General features: G+C 32.3%; 2 pseudogenes; both read right to left on the reverse strand.

The window, feature by feature from the left end:
* Positions 1-3958: 3958 nt before the first annotated feature.
* Positions 3959-5733, reverse strand: LOC107060541 (protein TIFY 5A-like; annotated as a pseudogene).
* A 7275-nt stretch (positions 5734-13008) lies between these two features.
* On the reverse strand, positions 13009-13819 carry LOC102603040 (protein TIFY 5A-like; annotated as a pseudogene).
* Between the last annotated feature and the right edge of the window lie 1852 nt (positions 13820-15671).

The following is a 15671-nucleotide window of genomic DNA, read 5'->3' on the forward strand; positions in this document are numbered from 1 at the left end:
TACTACCACCATATGAGGCGTTTCGAGCTCGTGAAGGACAGTTGCGCCTATCATGGCCTATTTGTTTGCACGTTGAACATTTGCGAGTGAGTATACTTGCGGGAACATCCATTTCATTATGTATACGGGTGATTTTATGTACGCCCACTTTTCCTAAATATTTTTTATTTGCTATCATAAGAAAAGAACTATCAGGCCAATACTTTTCACCGCCGAGTGGATTGAATTGTCCAGAGTAGGCTGTTTTGTAGCTACGCACGCTGAATTCTGGTGCCATATGCTCCCATGCTTGATACCCAATTTGGTCAAATCCCTTTATTGCATGAGAACACGGAATGTGGTATGATTGCCATTTACCACATTGACATGTTCCTTGTGATGCATTTACAATGTGCTTATTACCACCACGGCCATGATGCATATGTGTCTGCACCTCAAATATATTTTCCCTTTGTTGGTGATAGTTGATAAGTGTGTGACGCTGTGACTTTTTTTGATTATCCTCAAAAATCTTGAATGGTTTAGGCATTCATTGTTGCTTTTGTTGCACTAGCTGATTGACAAATTTTGATCTTGTAACAAATCAATTCACAATCTGATTGTAAGTGAGTCTTACCATTGCAGTAACTGGCAGACCCCTGGCTGACTTAAGAAGACCATTGAATGACTCGGAACTGTTTGTTGGTAGCATGCCCCATCTCCTACCTCCATCCCAGTGCAATGTCCATTTGTCAAGACCGTTCTTCATTAACCACACATACGCTTCTGGATTAATCTCCTTGATCATCTCCATTTTTTCCAAAAACTTTTTCTCTTGACAGTGATTTGCAGCTGCCCATAAAAGGTTGTTTAAAGTGACATTTTTGATTTTTTTTGAAAATTCACCTTCAAATGTCTTAAACAAAAACGATGGAACCCAAATGGGGCCTGCCAATTGGGAGAATTATACACGGATGAGAGTATTTCGTGATGTCTATCTGAAATCAATGCCACACCTCTACGACCCTTGACAACGTGCAAATGCAAATGATCCAAAATAACTCCATGTCTCCATGCTCTCATTCGCAACTATTGCAAATGCCAAAGGTAATATTGAGCCGTTACCATCCGTTGCAATCGGAATCAACAACTTGATATCATATTTTCCATAGACATGTGTTCCGTCGATCAATATAACAGGACGACAAAACACAAATCAATCAATGCATGATTTAAAAGTCCAGAACACATAGTTGAATACATCTTCAATGACATCGACACGCCGCTCTGTTTTCCATTCAACTATTGTTCCGAGATCGAAGTGTTTCAAAGCTTCCATGAACCTCGGCAACTCGGCAAAAGAACCCTCCCAAGTACCATAGACTTTTTCAAAAGCACGCTTGCGACCAAGATATGTTTTTCTTCTACTTATCGAAATGCCATATGCTTTAAGAACGGCTGTTTGACAGTCTTTGATGGGAAACCTGAAAAGTAAAAATAATATTAATTATCAAATAAAAAATGAATATTTTCTTATTAAAGAAAAATCATCTAAGGATAAAATAGTACCTTGGCGTTTTTTCTATATCAACACGGAGGACGTTAGCAATCATCTCAACATCCAAGTTGAAATGTCCATCGCGACACGTATCCATATCACATGTATGTTCTTTAATGTATCTTCCAACTTTCCACATGTTAGTATGTTTATCATTAAAAGAAGTTAGCCTAAATCGACATCCTTGTTCTACACGCCTGCAAATAACTCGCCATGATTTCTTTGTCGATTTAATAACAAATACTCCCTCACTATCTTTAAATGTAGAAGCTTAACTGCTCTTTGCAACTGCTTCTTTGAATTGAACAACATGCCTTTTTCAATATAAATAACACCATTCATGAAATCTTCCGGTTCACCCCACGTACGTTGTGATGTGTATTCATCATGTGTATCGCCAAAGATATCTGGACCATCTTGGAGATGATCCAGATAAGGAATTTCATGATTACGAAACGGACTCATGGACATCGGTCTTGGTGACCGATTGGGCATTAAAAAATCATCATCACTAGATGATGCCTTAAATGGAACATTATCTCCTGATTCCTCAGCATTAGACAAATCATCACTATCACTAGCTGAAGGTGAGCCGTAATTTGAAAGGTCACGATCATCGATATTCACAGGATCAATGGGCTCAATCTTGTGTGATATTTTCCCTATATATGTAAAAAATTATAAATATTTGCCTCATGCAATTAACTTACTTAAATAAAAAATCAAGTGTTGGACATACCGACAATCATCTGCATCAAAAGTAGGCGAGACATGAAAATTTGAGGATGTCCCAACATTTTTCGTCATTTCAAAGTGTGAGGACTGACCAAAATAATTATCTAGTCCATAACTTGGAGAAATATTCCTATCTTGCTGAGGTAAACCGCTACAAAATATATAATAATAATAATAAGAATAATAAGAATAATAATAAATCATATAAATTAATAAATAATTGACAAAATCAACAAATAATAATTGAAATATAATTATTGAGCATTACCAGTCACTTTCATTGATAGTTTTGTTCAAATCAACATCATATCGACCGGTAAGAATATTTTGATAATGAGTCATGTTAGAAAAATCAGTAGATTGAGTTATCGGAAATCCATCAACGCTATTACGATTTTCTAATCGGAGATGGACATCGACCGATAAAGGACTACACTTTATAAAATGGAACTATTTCTTACACTTTATAAAGTGTAAGTTTTTCTTACACTTTGTAAAGTGGAAGAAAAAATTTTGTTTTACAAAGAGGAATATTTTTCACGTTTTTATCTCTTTATGAAGCTTTTGCAGTGTTTGTCATACAATTATATTGATTTGACATATCATAAAAACGGAAAAAATTATTACACTATGTATTTTTATTTTTTTATTCTGAAAAATCCTCCAATCTCTATTTAAGGAGGACGTTCAAACATAGTTGATAGCATCTACATTTAACGTCCTACAAATATAGAAGACTTTATGTTGTAGGTGCTATCAACTATGTTTGAACGTCCTCCTTAAATAGAGATTGGAGGATTTTTCAGAATAAAAAAATAAAAATATATAGTGTAATAATTTTTTCCATTTATATGATATGTCAAATCAATATAATTGTATGACAAACACTGCAAAAGCTTCATAAAGAGATAAAAACGTGAAAAATATTCCTCTTTGTAAAACAAAATTTTTTCTCCACTTTACAAAGTGTAAGAAAAAGTTCCACTTTACAAAGTGTAAGAAAAACTTACACTTTATAAAGTGTAAGAAATAGTTCCATTTTTATAAAGTGTAGGAAATAGTTCCGTTATATATTAAAATATACACGTTATGGGACTAACGGAAAACGTTTAGAATATTAGATAAAGTGGAATTTTTTCTTCCACTAAGCCTATTTTAGTTACTTTCTAAAGTAGTGGCTTATTTTGGTCACTTTTATGTTTTGTGGCTTATTTAGGTTCCCAACTCAGAAATAATGGAGGTGATGGAGGAATTGGTGCCCGTCATGGCGTCTAATACCATATAAAACCACAGAAGATATAACCCAATTATTATTATGTTGCTCGCTTTACTTCTGTACAAGGATGTGTGTATACACTGTAGGATGTCTCTATTACTATAGTAGTATAATCCAAATAGGATTCAAATAGTATAACAGTAATAGGACTATCCAAACTCCGTAGGTCCTCTCTTAGTCATACCCGACTAGATTCAAAATCATATGTGTCAATAGAGACAAAATGAGAAAATTTTGTATCTGATAAATCAGTAAAATAAGTGATACACTAGTGTTGTACTGGCTAAATTCACCTAAAGGAAAAACCTATTACTTTCTAGCTCCCAGAGACATAGTTATATTAGTAACACCAAAAATAAAAATATATGAACAAATGAAACTAAAACTAAGGCGAAGTCCATCAGTAGCAGCTAGTGGTTATATGGCGAAGTTGCTTGAATTCTATTTTTTCGTTTATGTTGAAATCCTTGTAGAGATCGCTTCATAAATATATATACCAGTTTGAGGTTGTAACAATGGTGATGAGGGCTCAAACATCTTGTTTGTTTTCTCCTCCATTCCTCTACTTACAAGGTATATAATAGCTTTAGCCTGAATAATAAAATAACTCATTTAATTAATTATTATAAGAAAATAGAAGGCATGCATCTTTTAAACTAAATTCATATACTTTGTGAGAATTTTATAGAAGCTTAATTAGTTGACTATTTAAAATAAACTGAGTACAGTGCATCAGAAACCACAATTTTTCCATTGTAAAATATTGTTATGCTTAATCTCGAATCGTTGATCCTCCCTAATAGTAAAGAAAAAACAAATATATGATCCATACATTATGAATATTACTTGTTACAATTAGGACTCTATGAATATTGTCATGTTTTTTAATTAGTTGTTGATGATAAAAGGGAAATCGACAATGTAAACTTCCAAAAAGAGGTGTAAACGACAAATTAACAATGTACTAAAATATGGCGTCCCCACTAACACCTAACTAAACCACGTGATAAATGAGGCGTTTTTTACTTTACTTTTATTTCCATCACTCCTCTAACTACACATGTTCCGTCGGTTTGAGTTAATTACTCTTTTAATGACTCTGCTGTATTTTTCCTTAAAAAATTACTATATTAACTATAAAAAATAAGTATCTTTTTTTATTTTTCTGAATAAAATCAAATATTATCAGTTTTTATTCAAAACTTGCTCATATAATTGTTTTACTCGTCCACTTTAAATTTTACACGTTCCTTACAATACAATAATTCGTAATAGTATTTTACCAAAATAACACTGACATTTAGTTTTAGATGATGAAAATGATTTAGAAAATAATAATTGACTTCGAAGAAAAAACATGAAATTTTTTATTTTCTTCTTTGATATATTAAAAATCAACGATTTCTGCTATTTTTTTGTCCACCAGTTTTTTTTCACTATCATCTGTAGGAGTATACGAACAAGAGGGCATCGAAAACATCACTACTGCTTACTTTACCAACTTATTCTGCACAACCCAAAACCTCTCAACCTTAGGCGATGAGAGCCCCAAAAGACTCCATAGCAGCTCCGACCTACAAGACTTAGGTATTGTCCCTTTTGAAAAAGAGAAACTCCAAGCAGTAAACTCATTTCAACCTTATAAAAGTCCGGATCCGGATGGACTCCACCCCTATTTCTATCAAAATTATTGGAGCATAGTAGGGGAATCTGTCGTAGCACTATGTGTTAACGCCTTTAAGAATGAACGAATACCTAAAGAAATCAATAGAACTCATGTTTGCCTTGTACCAAAAAAGAAAGGGGCCAATAATCTCCGAGATTTTAAACCTATAAGCCTGTGTGACACAAATTATAAAAGAATCACTAAAATTATTTCTAACAGGCTAAGACCTATTATGAATAAATTGATAGGTCCATGCCAAGCGAGCTTCCTAAAAAATAGGCAAGCCACGGACAACGCAATAATAGTGCAGGAAACTATCTCTCACTTCCAAAAAATGAAGGGAAAAAAGGGTAACATGATGCTAAAAATCGACCTGGAAATGCTTTCGATAGGATCTATTGATTCTTTATACGAAACACCCTTATCTACTTTGGGTTCCCACACAACTTTATCAATCTAATTATGTCATGTATCACCACGAGCAGTATAGCCACAAGGAGACCCAATATCACCATACATTTTCATATTATGCATAGAAATGTTGTCGCAAAGAATAGAAAGTGAAGTGACACAAAAAATTGGACACCCATAAATATTACTAGAAAAGGGCCATATCTATCTCATCTATTCTTCGCTGACGACCTCATCCTAATGGGTAGAGCTGATGATAGGAATTGCAACATAATCAAACAAGTCCTAGAAGTTTTTTGCTCTGAATCGGGTCATAAAATTAACCATAACAAATCAAAACTAGTCTGCTCAAGAAACTGCAGCAAAGATATTAGGAACCTAATAGCTAGGACTATGAACATTAAATATGGGACGTCTTTTGGAAAATATCTAGGATTCCCTATTTTTAATAAAAAACCGTCAGGAAACGACTACCAATTTATCCTAGACAATATGCAACAAAAGTTAGCAGGCTCGAAAATGAAATTCTTAAACATCGCAGGTAGAGCTACTCTCGCTAAAGCATGTCTAAATAACATACCTACCCACACATATTATGCAATATATACACCTTCCAAAGGAAATTACTAAAAAATAGACCAAATCCAAAGGAACTTCATACGGGGCACCACTAGCGCAAAACAGAAGTTACACCTAATAAAATGGGATACATTAACTAAAGGGAAAAATAACGGAGGACTAGGAATGCAACAATCAGAACCTAAGAACAAAGCTTTGCTAACTAAATTAGATTGGAGGGCTTTTACCAATCCTACCTCCCTATGGGCTTCTGTACTAATAAATAAATATACCGGTGAAAGTAAAATATATGCACTATCACAATCAAAAAGTTCCCATGGAAAATCGTGGAAGAACCTAATAATAGGATGGAACATTTGCAAAGAAGGCCTCAAATGGTCAATAGGAAATGGCTCCAAAATATCAGTATGGTATGATAGATGGTTACCGAACAACCAAACAATGCGAGAACAAATCTCTCGCCCCCTAACAAGCGAGGATGAAAACATGAAAGTTAGTGACATCCTAACGAACTCACGAGAATGGAACTATAGCTGCATCTCCTTTATTCTCCCAGTAGGAATCAGGAATCTCATCGAATGTACCTATCTAACCTCTTCATCCATCGCACAGGACAGAGCGACATGGAGTCATAGCCCGAAAGGGATTCTAACAACGATCTCGGTATACCACCACCTTAAAAATAATAATAATAATAATAATAACCATCGTAACAATGATTACGACTTCAAATGGATATGGAAGCTTTAATGCCCAAATAAAATCAAACACTTCCTCTGGTTATGTCAACACAACAGACTACCAACACGCTCCTACCTTAATGCCCTACGAATAGACGTTAGTAAGTTGTGCCATATATGTAGCAAACCGGAGACAATACAACATATTTTTCTGGAATGCCCAGTAGATCTTAAGTTCTGGGAAGAACTGGGAATTACCAACATCAACAATATAATAAACAACCAAAAAGAAGCACACTGGTCAAAACTTATATACACTATGAATCCAAAAATAAAAAGCATGAAATGGGAAGAGGTTTTTCCCTTTTATTTATGGAGCATTTGGTTAGCAAGAAATGACAACCATCATAACAACACAAAGAAGAGGATTAATCTGCAATCAACATACTTTCATGCTATAGAATTCCTATCCCTTACAAACTCAAAGAGGGACAGAGCTAAACCAAAATTAATCTTCGTGAAGTGGAGGCCCCCTACAATTGGTTATAAACTAAATACGAGTTAATAATTTTGATGGTCACTCAACTATCAACTCTTTTCACAGAAAGTCACTCAACTTTCATTTTCAACTCAAAAGTCACTCAACTATGATTTCTTTGCTTAGAAAGTCACTCAACCTATTTAATTTATTTTTTCACTAAAATTTGCTGACATGAAATTTTTATTTTTAACCAAAATTTTAAAAACCAAATACATATCCATTTAAACCATTTAATGATCCGCCCCATTTAACTCGACCTGCTAAAAATATGATATTGAACCTTTATTTTATCATTAGTTCCCCAAATCATTTTTTCTTGTCTCCTTCTTTCTCCTAAGCATTTTTTTTTTTTTTTAATTTCTCAATTTCAATATCTCTATTAAGTAGGAATTTATAATGGATTCCTCCTTTCCTTTTATCTAGATTTAGAATTATCTTCCATTATAGTCTCTTGAGTTATTGAGACAGTAGACAGTGAGAAAGCACTATCTGCTCTAGTTCAGCATGTACAAAAGGATAAAGTTATGAAGTGCATTGAATTGATTCAAGAATTGTGTTTAGCAAGTGACTTTGTTAAAGTTCCAATTGCTTCTTCAATCTCATATGTTCTTCAGAGTCCAATTGGTGTGTTGGATGCATCATGTTTAAGTTACAGAACTGATGGCTCAGGAGTTGAGTCGCGGTCGAATTCATCGCATAGTAGTCCAGTGAAGAGGAGAAAGCTAAATAATTAGAGATGGATGGATGAACATTAAGTAGAAAGAAGACCTTTTGTCAAGTTATTATGATATAGTTGAATGAGAGTTTTGGTGTGATCTTTTGAGAATTACAATGCACCCCACAACACATAACTTCAAAATAAAGAAAGTTAGGAATATATTATGAAGAAAATGAATACATATAACCCAAGATTGTTGTATTTTTTTTTTGTTGTTTTTGAAGTTGGGAGGCTATAATGGAAGATAATTCTAAATCTAGATAAAAGGAAATGAGGAATCCATTATAAATTCCTACTTAATAGAGATATTGAAATTGAGAAGTTACAAAAAGAAGAAGAATGCTTAGGAGAAAGAAGGAGATAAGAGAAAATGATTTGGTGGAACTAATGGTAAAATAAAAGGTTTAATATCATATTTTTAGCGGGTCGGGTTAAATGGGGTGGGTCATTAAATGGTTAAAATGGATATGTATTTGGTTCTTAAAATTTTGGTTAAAAATAAAAATTTCATGTTAGTAATTTTTTGTGAAAACAATAATTAAATAGGCTGAGTGACTTTCTATGCAAAGAAGTCATAGTTGAGTGACTTTTGAGTTGAAAATGAAAGTTGAGTGACTTTCAGTGAAAAGAGTTGATAGTTGAGTGACCATCAAAGTTATTAATCCAACTAAATACAGATGGATCATCCTCCGGGAAACAAGGGGGAAATGGGATAGGGGGGGTATACGGGACAGACATGGCAACTGGGTCCTGGGATTTATGGGCAACACTTATATAGCCTCGAACATAACATCCAAACTCTACGCTTTCCATAAAGTAACAATAGCCGTGCAACATAACCTTACTCCAATTGAGATAAGCATAGATTGCACAGACATCATTCAAATGTTACTCAATGATCATCCATGTTACTCTACTCTGTTGTATGATTGCAGGGAGCTACTCCGGCAACTGGGGAACTCCCCAGTACATCACAACTTTAGAGAACAACATCAGGTGGCAGATTGCTTGGCAAGAGCTAAGTTAACGAAGGCTAACTCTTTTGTGTTATGGACAGTTCCTCCTTTGTGTGTCAAGAAGAAGTTGGATGCAAACATGGCAGGAATTCTTTTTGTAAGGCTTAAAAAGCAACATATCAGAACGGATTATTATAGTACTTACTATGTAGTACCACCCCCCTTCCCCTAGTAGGAGTAACAATAGCAGCATGCTGCCACTAACCTGTAATGATGCATATTAATATATACTATATTACTTCCTTTTTCTACCAAAAAAAAAGGACCATACACGCAATGCACGTGTATCAGTCGGCTTATTATTTTGGAGTATTTGTTCTCACTATTTATTCTCACTAACTTAGAATTATTTATATTTTGTTACACTTGCTTTTAGCAATAATTATAGGCTGGAATGTGACAAAAGAAAATTTGCAAAATTATTTTTTAATTTGTACATGTGATTTTTTGTCTTCTGAATGAGCACATCCGCCATTTGCTTCACGTTGTTGTTATTACTTTATTATATCTATTTAAGAAATGAGAATAAGCATAGCTTTTTGTCAACATGACAGTTTAGCTTTGAAGATATTTTTTTAAATTCTAAGTGTGCTTTATTAGACTGTTCTTTAGGCTTTTTAATGTTTTTTGGTGGATCTGAAATGACGAGAAATCCATAAGTATACTTTCACAAATCTGCCGCTTTTTGCAATATGGGGTCGTGATATGGGTATTTGAAATTTCGATTTGGTAATTTTAGTATTCTATTTTTAAATCTATTACTTGAGCTAATGAGTAGGCAGTAATTACTAATTAGGCACCACCAGAGTGGTCTACCTGAGTCTTAGGCACTAGCATATTTAGAAAAAAGAAAATTTTGCAGAGCCTTGTTAAATCACTACTAAAAAAAATGTCTGAAGACCTAAGGTTAAAATCGACGGAAGCACTCGTTATTTTGACTAAAACCGACCCAAAATTGATGGACTCGACAATGTCGGAAAATTGTGAGTCGGTGACGGTGACGTTCTTTTAAAAAAATATTTATCAACAAAAAACAAGGGTAAACGCCCCTTGATCTTTTCAGAAATATATTTATAAAAAAATGTAGCAACTTGCATTTGAACTCAAACGTTATTTTCAATCTTAATATTATCCCTTGATAAAAGGTAAAATTATATGATATATATTTAAATAACTAATCCACATAAAATTCTAACCCAACTCAAAAGAACTTATCCCTCGTTGATCCAACCTAACACAATATCAAATTTAAATTAATACTAAGCGCAATTAAATCATTTTTTACCTCTCCTTTTATAGTTGTTCCTGCTTCAATTAATATGTTTTGTACCAGTACACTATACTTCCTTCGTCCCATTTTATATGTCATCCCTTTCTATAAATAGTTGGTCCATAATACTTGTCATTTCATAAAATCAATGCATAAATTATCATGTTGTTCCTTTTTTACCCTTGTGAGTTATTAGCTTTGAAAATATACATTTGACCAATTTAGAAAAGCTAAGTAAATGATTCATGTTCATTGGTTAAATTAATTAATCAAAATAAATTAATTCATATTCATTGATTGAAAACTTGAGTTCCAAAAAAATTAAATAAGGGTAGAAGGGTAAAGTTACATCATTTCTTAATGCAAGTGCAAAGTAAAAAAGTGACATATAAAATGGGACGGAGGGAGTATATCATTATCTAATACTAGGTTGCATACTTGTCAGTATTATAATAATATATGTGCTACTTATGTAACTATGTACTTCGGTATTTTTATATGTTATTGTAGACACATAAAATTTGTTAGATTCAAATCAATCAAAATTTGGATTATATCCATATTTATTTGGGTTGAATACTTAATTTGGGCTTCACAAATGAATAAGTTTGTTTTATTAATTTCAAGTCTAAGGTTCATTTCATCTTGAGGCCCAAGCTCATGCTACGTGTCAAGATGACTTGGCATGCATTCAAGTTCAAAACTAACAAGAGGATGTCATGTGTTCAAATAATGTGGCAATCCTGGTCGAAGTTCAACAACCAATCAAAAATCAACCTTATATTGTTTGTGATAAGTTTGATGTCTTACATGAACCAATCAAAAGAAGACAAAAGAGTTTATCCACATTTGGACTGCCTCTCTCCTACAACTATAAATAGAAGGGTTACATGATGTTCTAAGGATATTCTGCAAGCATTCGCGAAAGCTACAACATCGACTACATAGTTCTTCGAAGGAGTGGTCAAAGAGTTCTTCCCGGAGATCCATTTGAAACGAGGAAGTGCTTCCCGACGTTTCCAGATATCAAACACATCTCAAGGAGTTCTACATCATCCTACATTCGAGAAATACACTATTGTCAGCCCTCGAATCACGGATAATATAAGGAGAGAAGAATTAAGAGAACAACAGAATTGTATGCACAAAGATTCATGAATAAAATTACTTTTTCTTTTATTTATTTTGATTGCAATTAATTTTCAGCTCTACGAAAATTTGTTACGAACAAATTTGAGATGTACGGTGGGACCAATTTCGCTTTTCATCTATTTTTCCTGCATACCGATGAACTACGAATTCAACTACTGTGAAAAAATCAACAATACTTCATGCAAGGCAAATATCAAGGTTAACGCTATGAATAAATCAAAGTTCTTCATCTCTTTGAAGATGACGGAGAAAGAGAAATCTCATACTACAACTACAACTTCTAGGGGCAAAATCCATTTCTTTCCATTAGATGGAGTCTCTCACGCTGACTTTAATTATGAGAATTTCAAAGATTCGACAGATTCATTTACCTCAACAAAGGTCAACGCCATGATGACTGATGTAATCAATGTCCACAAACAACTTTCTATGATGAAGCAAACCATTGAGGCTATTAAAGAAATCTATTTGAAGGTAAATATTTTCAAATCACCCAACTTATAATGAACAGATTAGATCTCTATTGCCCTAGAGAGTTAAGTCACAACCTAACACTACAAAAAAAAAAAGTTGATATTGAATCTCCCACCAAATTAGAATCTTAAATGCACAAAGCAATCTACTTCACTGGCTACGATCTAACGATTCAACAACTATAAGATATGATCGCAAACATCATCAAAGTTTAATATGGTGGTCAATCACAAAGTTCTTATTAGATATATATGCTCCTATCTTCACACTAGTGAGTAGTGAAAATGTGTTGGAAAACCCAATTGGTAATCATGTTGTGGAGTTTCTCTCTATTCCAATTTGATTGTTGAAGAAATCTTTCACTTGAATCCTAATAGACTATTAACTTCGATCTGAACAATTATTGGTAATAGCACCAAATCATGTCTTGTTATTCCGTCAAAAACTACTCTTTTTTATTCTGAATATATATTTCATATCATGTTTGGCTCATACTTTTTCCTAGTTTGGATCAAAGTTTGCAGAGACCCTAATTTTGACCACAGGATGTACCTTAATGCAATACTTCCTCTGTCTTAATTTATGTGACTTACTTTTCTTTTTAATCAGTTTCAAAAAAGATGATACATTTCTATATTAAGTAACAATTTAACTATAAAATGTCTATTTTACCCTTAATGAAAATGATTTGCAGTCACACAAATTTCTATCATTTATTTTGGACCATAAATTTTAAAAGTCTTCCTTTCTTTCTTAAACTCTGTGTCGAGTCAAACTAACTCACATAAAATGAAGAGTATAAGATATCTTTATTGAAAAGATTTTTACGGACAATATCTTATATATAAGGAAACTTAATTTCATCATCTCAATCCTTCCTTCATTTTCATTTTTGCCAAAGTGCATGTGTTCGGAGAGAGGAAAAACCAAGTTCTGATCACCACACATGAAGGTAATGAGAGAAATTGAGAATTTTTTGTATTGACAAATCAGTAAAATAAGTGATACACTTGCTAAATTCACTTATAGGAAAAATCTATCATATTAGTAACACCAAAAATAAAAATGTATGAACAAATGGAACTAAAACTAATACGAAGTTCATCAGTCGCAGCTAGTGGTGATATGGCGAAGTTGCTTGAACTCTATTTTTCGTTTCTGTAGAAATCCTTGTAGAGATCGCTTCATGAATAAACCAGTTTGAGGTTGTAATAATGGTGATGATGGCTCTGACATCTTGTTTGTTTTCTCCTTCATTCCTCTACTTGCAAGATATATTATAGCTTTAGCCTGCATAACAAAATAACTCATTAAATTAATTATTATAATCAATAAAAAATGCATCTTTTAAACTAAATTCATATACTTGATGAGAATCTTAAAAGCTTAATTGGTTGACTATCTTATGTACCTAAAGCTCAGTAGCATCGGAAACCACAAATTTTCCATTGTAAAATATAGTTAGCTGTTGTGATTGCTTATTCTCCAATTGTTGATCCTCCCTAATAGTGAATAAAAACATATAATCAAATACCTTATAAACATTACTTATTACAAGAAGTATAAAAGAGGGAGAATGACTTACATTGTACAATTCTTAGAAGAAAAACTATCTAAAATAGAAGGAGGCATAAGAGTGAGCTCCAAATTACAATTTCTTCTCATTTTCTTCAATTAATTGGGAGAAAAGAATAATCAACAAACAAGTTGTTTTTTTTAGTGATAATAGAAGATTTATTTATTCAGTTGAGATATATAAGAGAGAGAATTAATGAAAGAAGATAGGAGAGTTTGAATGAATATATACAAGATGAGTTTTTTGGGTATTGCAAAGCCACGTTTTTAATTAGTTGAGCTTTGAACACGAAACGCACACTTGAAAAAGGAGAATGTACAAAAAGAAGATGGCGTCCCCACAAACAAATAGCTACGTGTTACCACGTGATAAATGAGACTAATTTGACTTTAAGAAGGTTTACGGTTGGATTTGGATGGATTATTAATTTAATTAGATTTGAAACTATTCAAAGTAAATATAATATTTATTTATTGATTTGGTTGTTATTTGTTTCAATTCGATTTGGTTTACATAAAAATAAACAAAAATGATTCATTCAAAAAAGATAACAATCTATTCAAAACAAAAAAAAATTGTCATCGTGTCATTTTGAATCTTATAAATTTTATATCAAAATTTCAATTATGTTTAACTTTCTCCTTATATTTTTTCTTAATTCAATGTATAAAATAACATAAATTTCTGGATAAAGCATAAGCTATCAATATTGCTACAGAAATAAAAGAAGTATTATCATACCTTATTTTTTTTAAAAAATGAGAATGCTTCGCTTAAAGAATTATTTATAAAATGTAATTACGTATTTAATTATTTTAAAAAATTGTTTATAAATTTCCAATTTGATTCGATTATTTCTTCTGTTTTTTTTAAACAAAATCAAAATCGAACGAAATATTATTGATTTTTTAAAATGTAAAATCAAACCAAATCAAATAAAAATAGATTTATTTAATTGGTTTGGTTTTATTTTTTTATTCAGATCAATTTTTATCTAAATCATAAACATTTTTTATCGATAACTAATTTTCCTATGTCTATATTTACTCGCCACTTTAAATTTTACATGTAGCTTTAAATACAATGATTCAATTAGTATTTTACACATAATAATATTGACATTTAATTTTAGATCTTGAATTTTTTTTTATAAAATAAGTAATAAATGCTAAAGATATGAAAAATTAAAAATTAATATATTAAAAATAAAAATATATTTTTAAAATAGTTGACACGTAAAAATAAACGGAGGGAGTACATCCTTAGTTTTCTTCAGCGATTTCGGCTATTTTTTCGTCCATTAGTTTTTCTTTCATTATCATCTGTATGGACCATACACGCAACACACTTGTCTTTAGTCGACTTATTAATTAAGAGTATTTGTTCTCACTATTTTAAATTTTTAAATATATTTTGTAACAGTTGCTTTTTGCAAGAATCAAAGGGTGGAACGTGACAAAAAAAAAATTAAAACAATAAGTTAAGAGAGTTTGCAAAATTATTATTTTGTTATAAAATTAAAGTAAAATAAGACATTACAACATTTTATGTCTACAATCACCCTAGAAAAGTGTGGCCTAAACTATGAAAAAGTGTGGCCTTTGATAAAAGGCCACACTTTTGGACTTTAAGCCACGCTTTTCCAGGGGTGGCCGAAAGAAGCGTAACCTTAGAGTTTAGGCGACACTTTTCAAGTGTTGTCTTATTATCTATGCTTAAAAGCGTAGCCTAAAAGGCAAAAAGGCCACATTTTGTAATACCTCATATAGCAACATTTCTATCTTATAGAACTACACTTTCAACTTTCAAGCGTTGCCTTTGCTTCCTTATTGTCCACGATTTTAAAGTGTGGCCTTTTCTATCTAATGTATGATAACATACTTGATAACGATCGCTTATAGTTCTTTATGGAGGTGTAATTTGAGCATATCAATTCATACCACAATTTACAGTCCTATAGCTACATTTTTAAGTGTGGTAATATTATTTTGGCTATAAAATATTTATATGCCACAATTTCTAATTAAAAAACACCAATAT

Source organism: Solanum tuberosum, unplaced genomic scaffold (assembly GCF_000226075.1).
Source record: "Solanum tuberosum cultivar DM 1-3 516 R44 unplaced genomic scaffold, SolTub_3.0 scf00089, whole genome shotgun sequence".
Taxonomy (NCBI): Eukaryota; Viridiplantae; Streptophyta; class Magnoliopsida; order Solanales; family Solanaceae; genus Solanum; species Solanum tuberosum.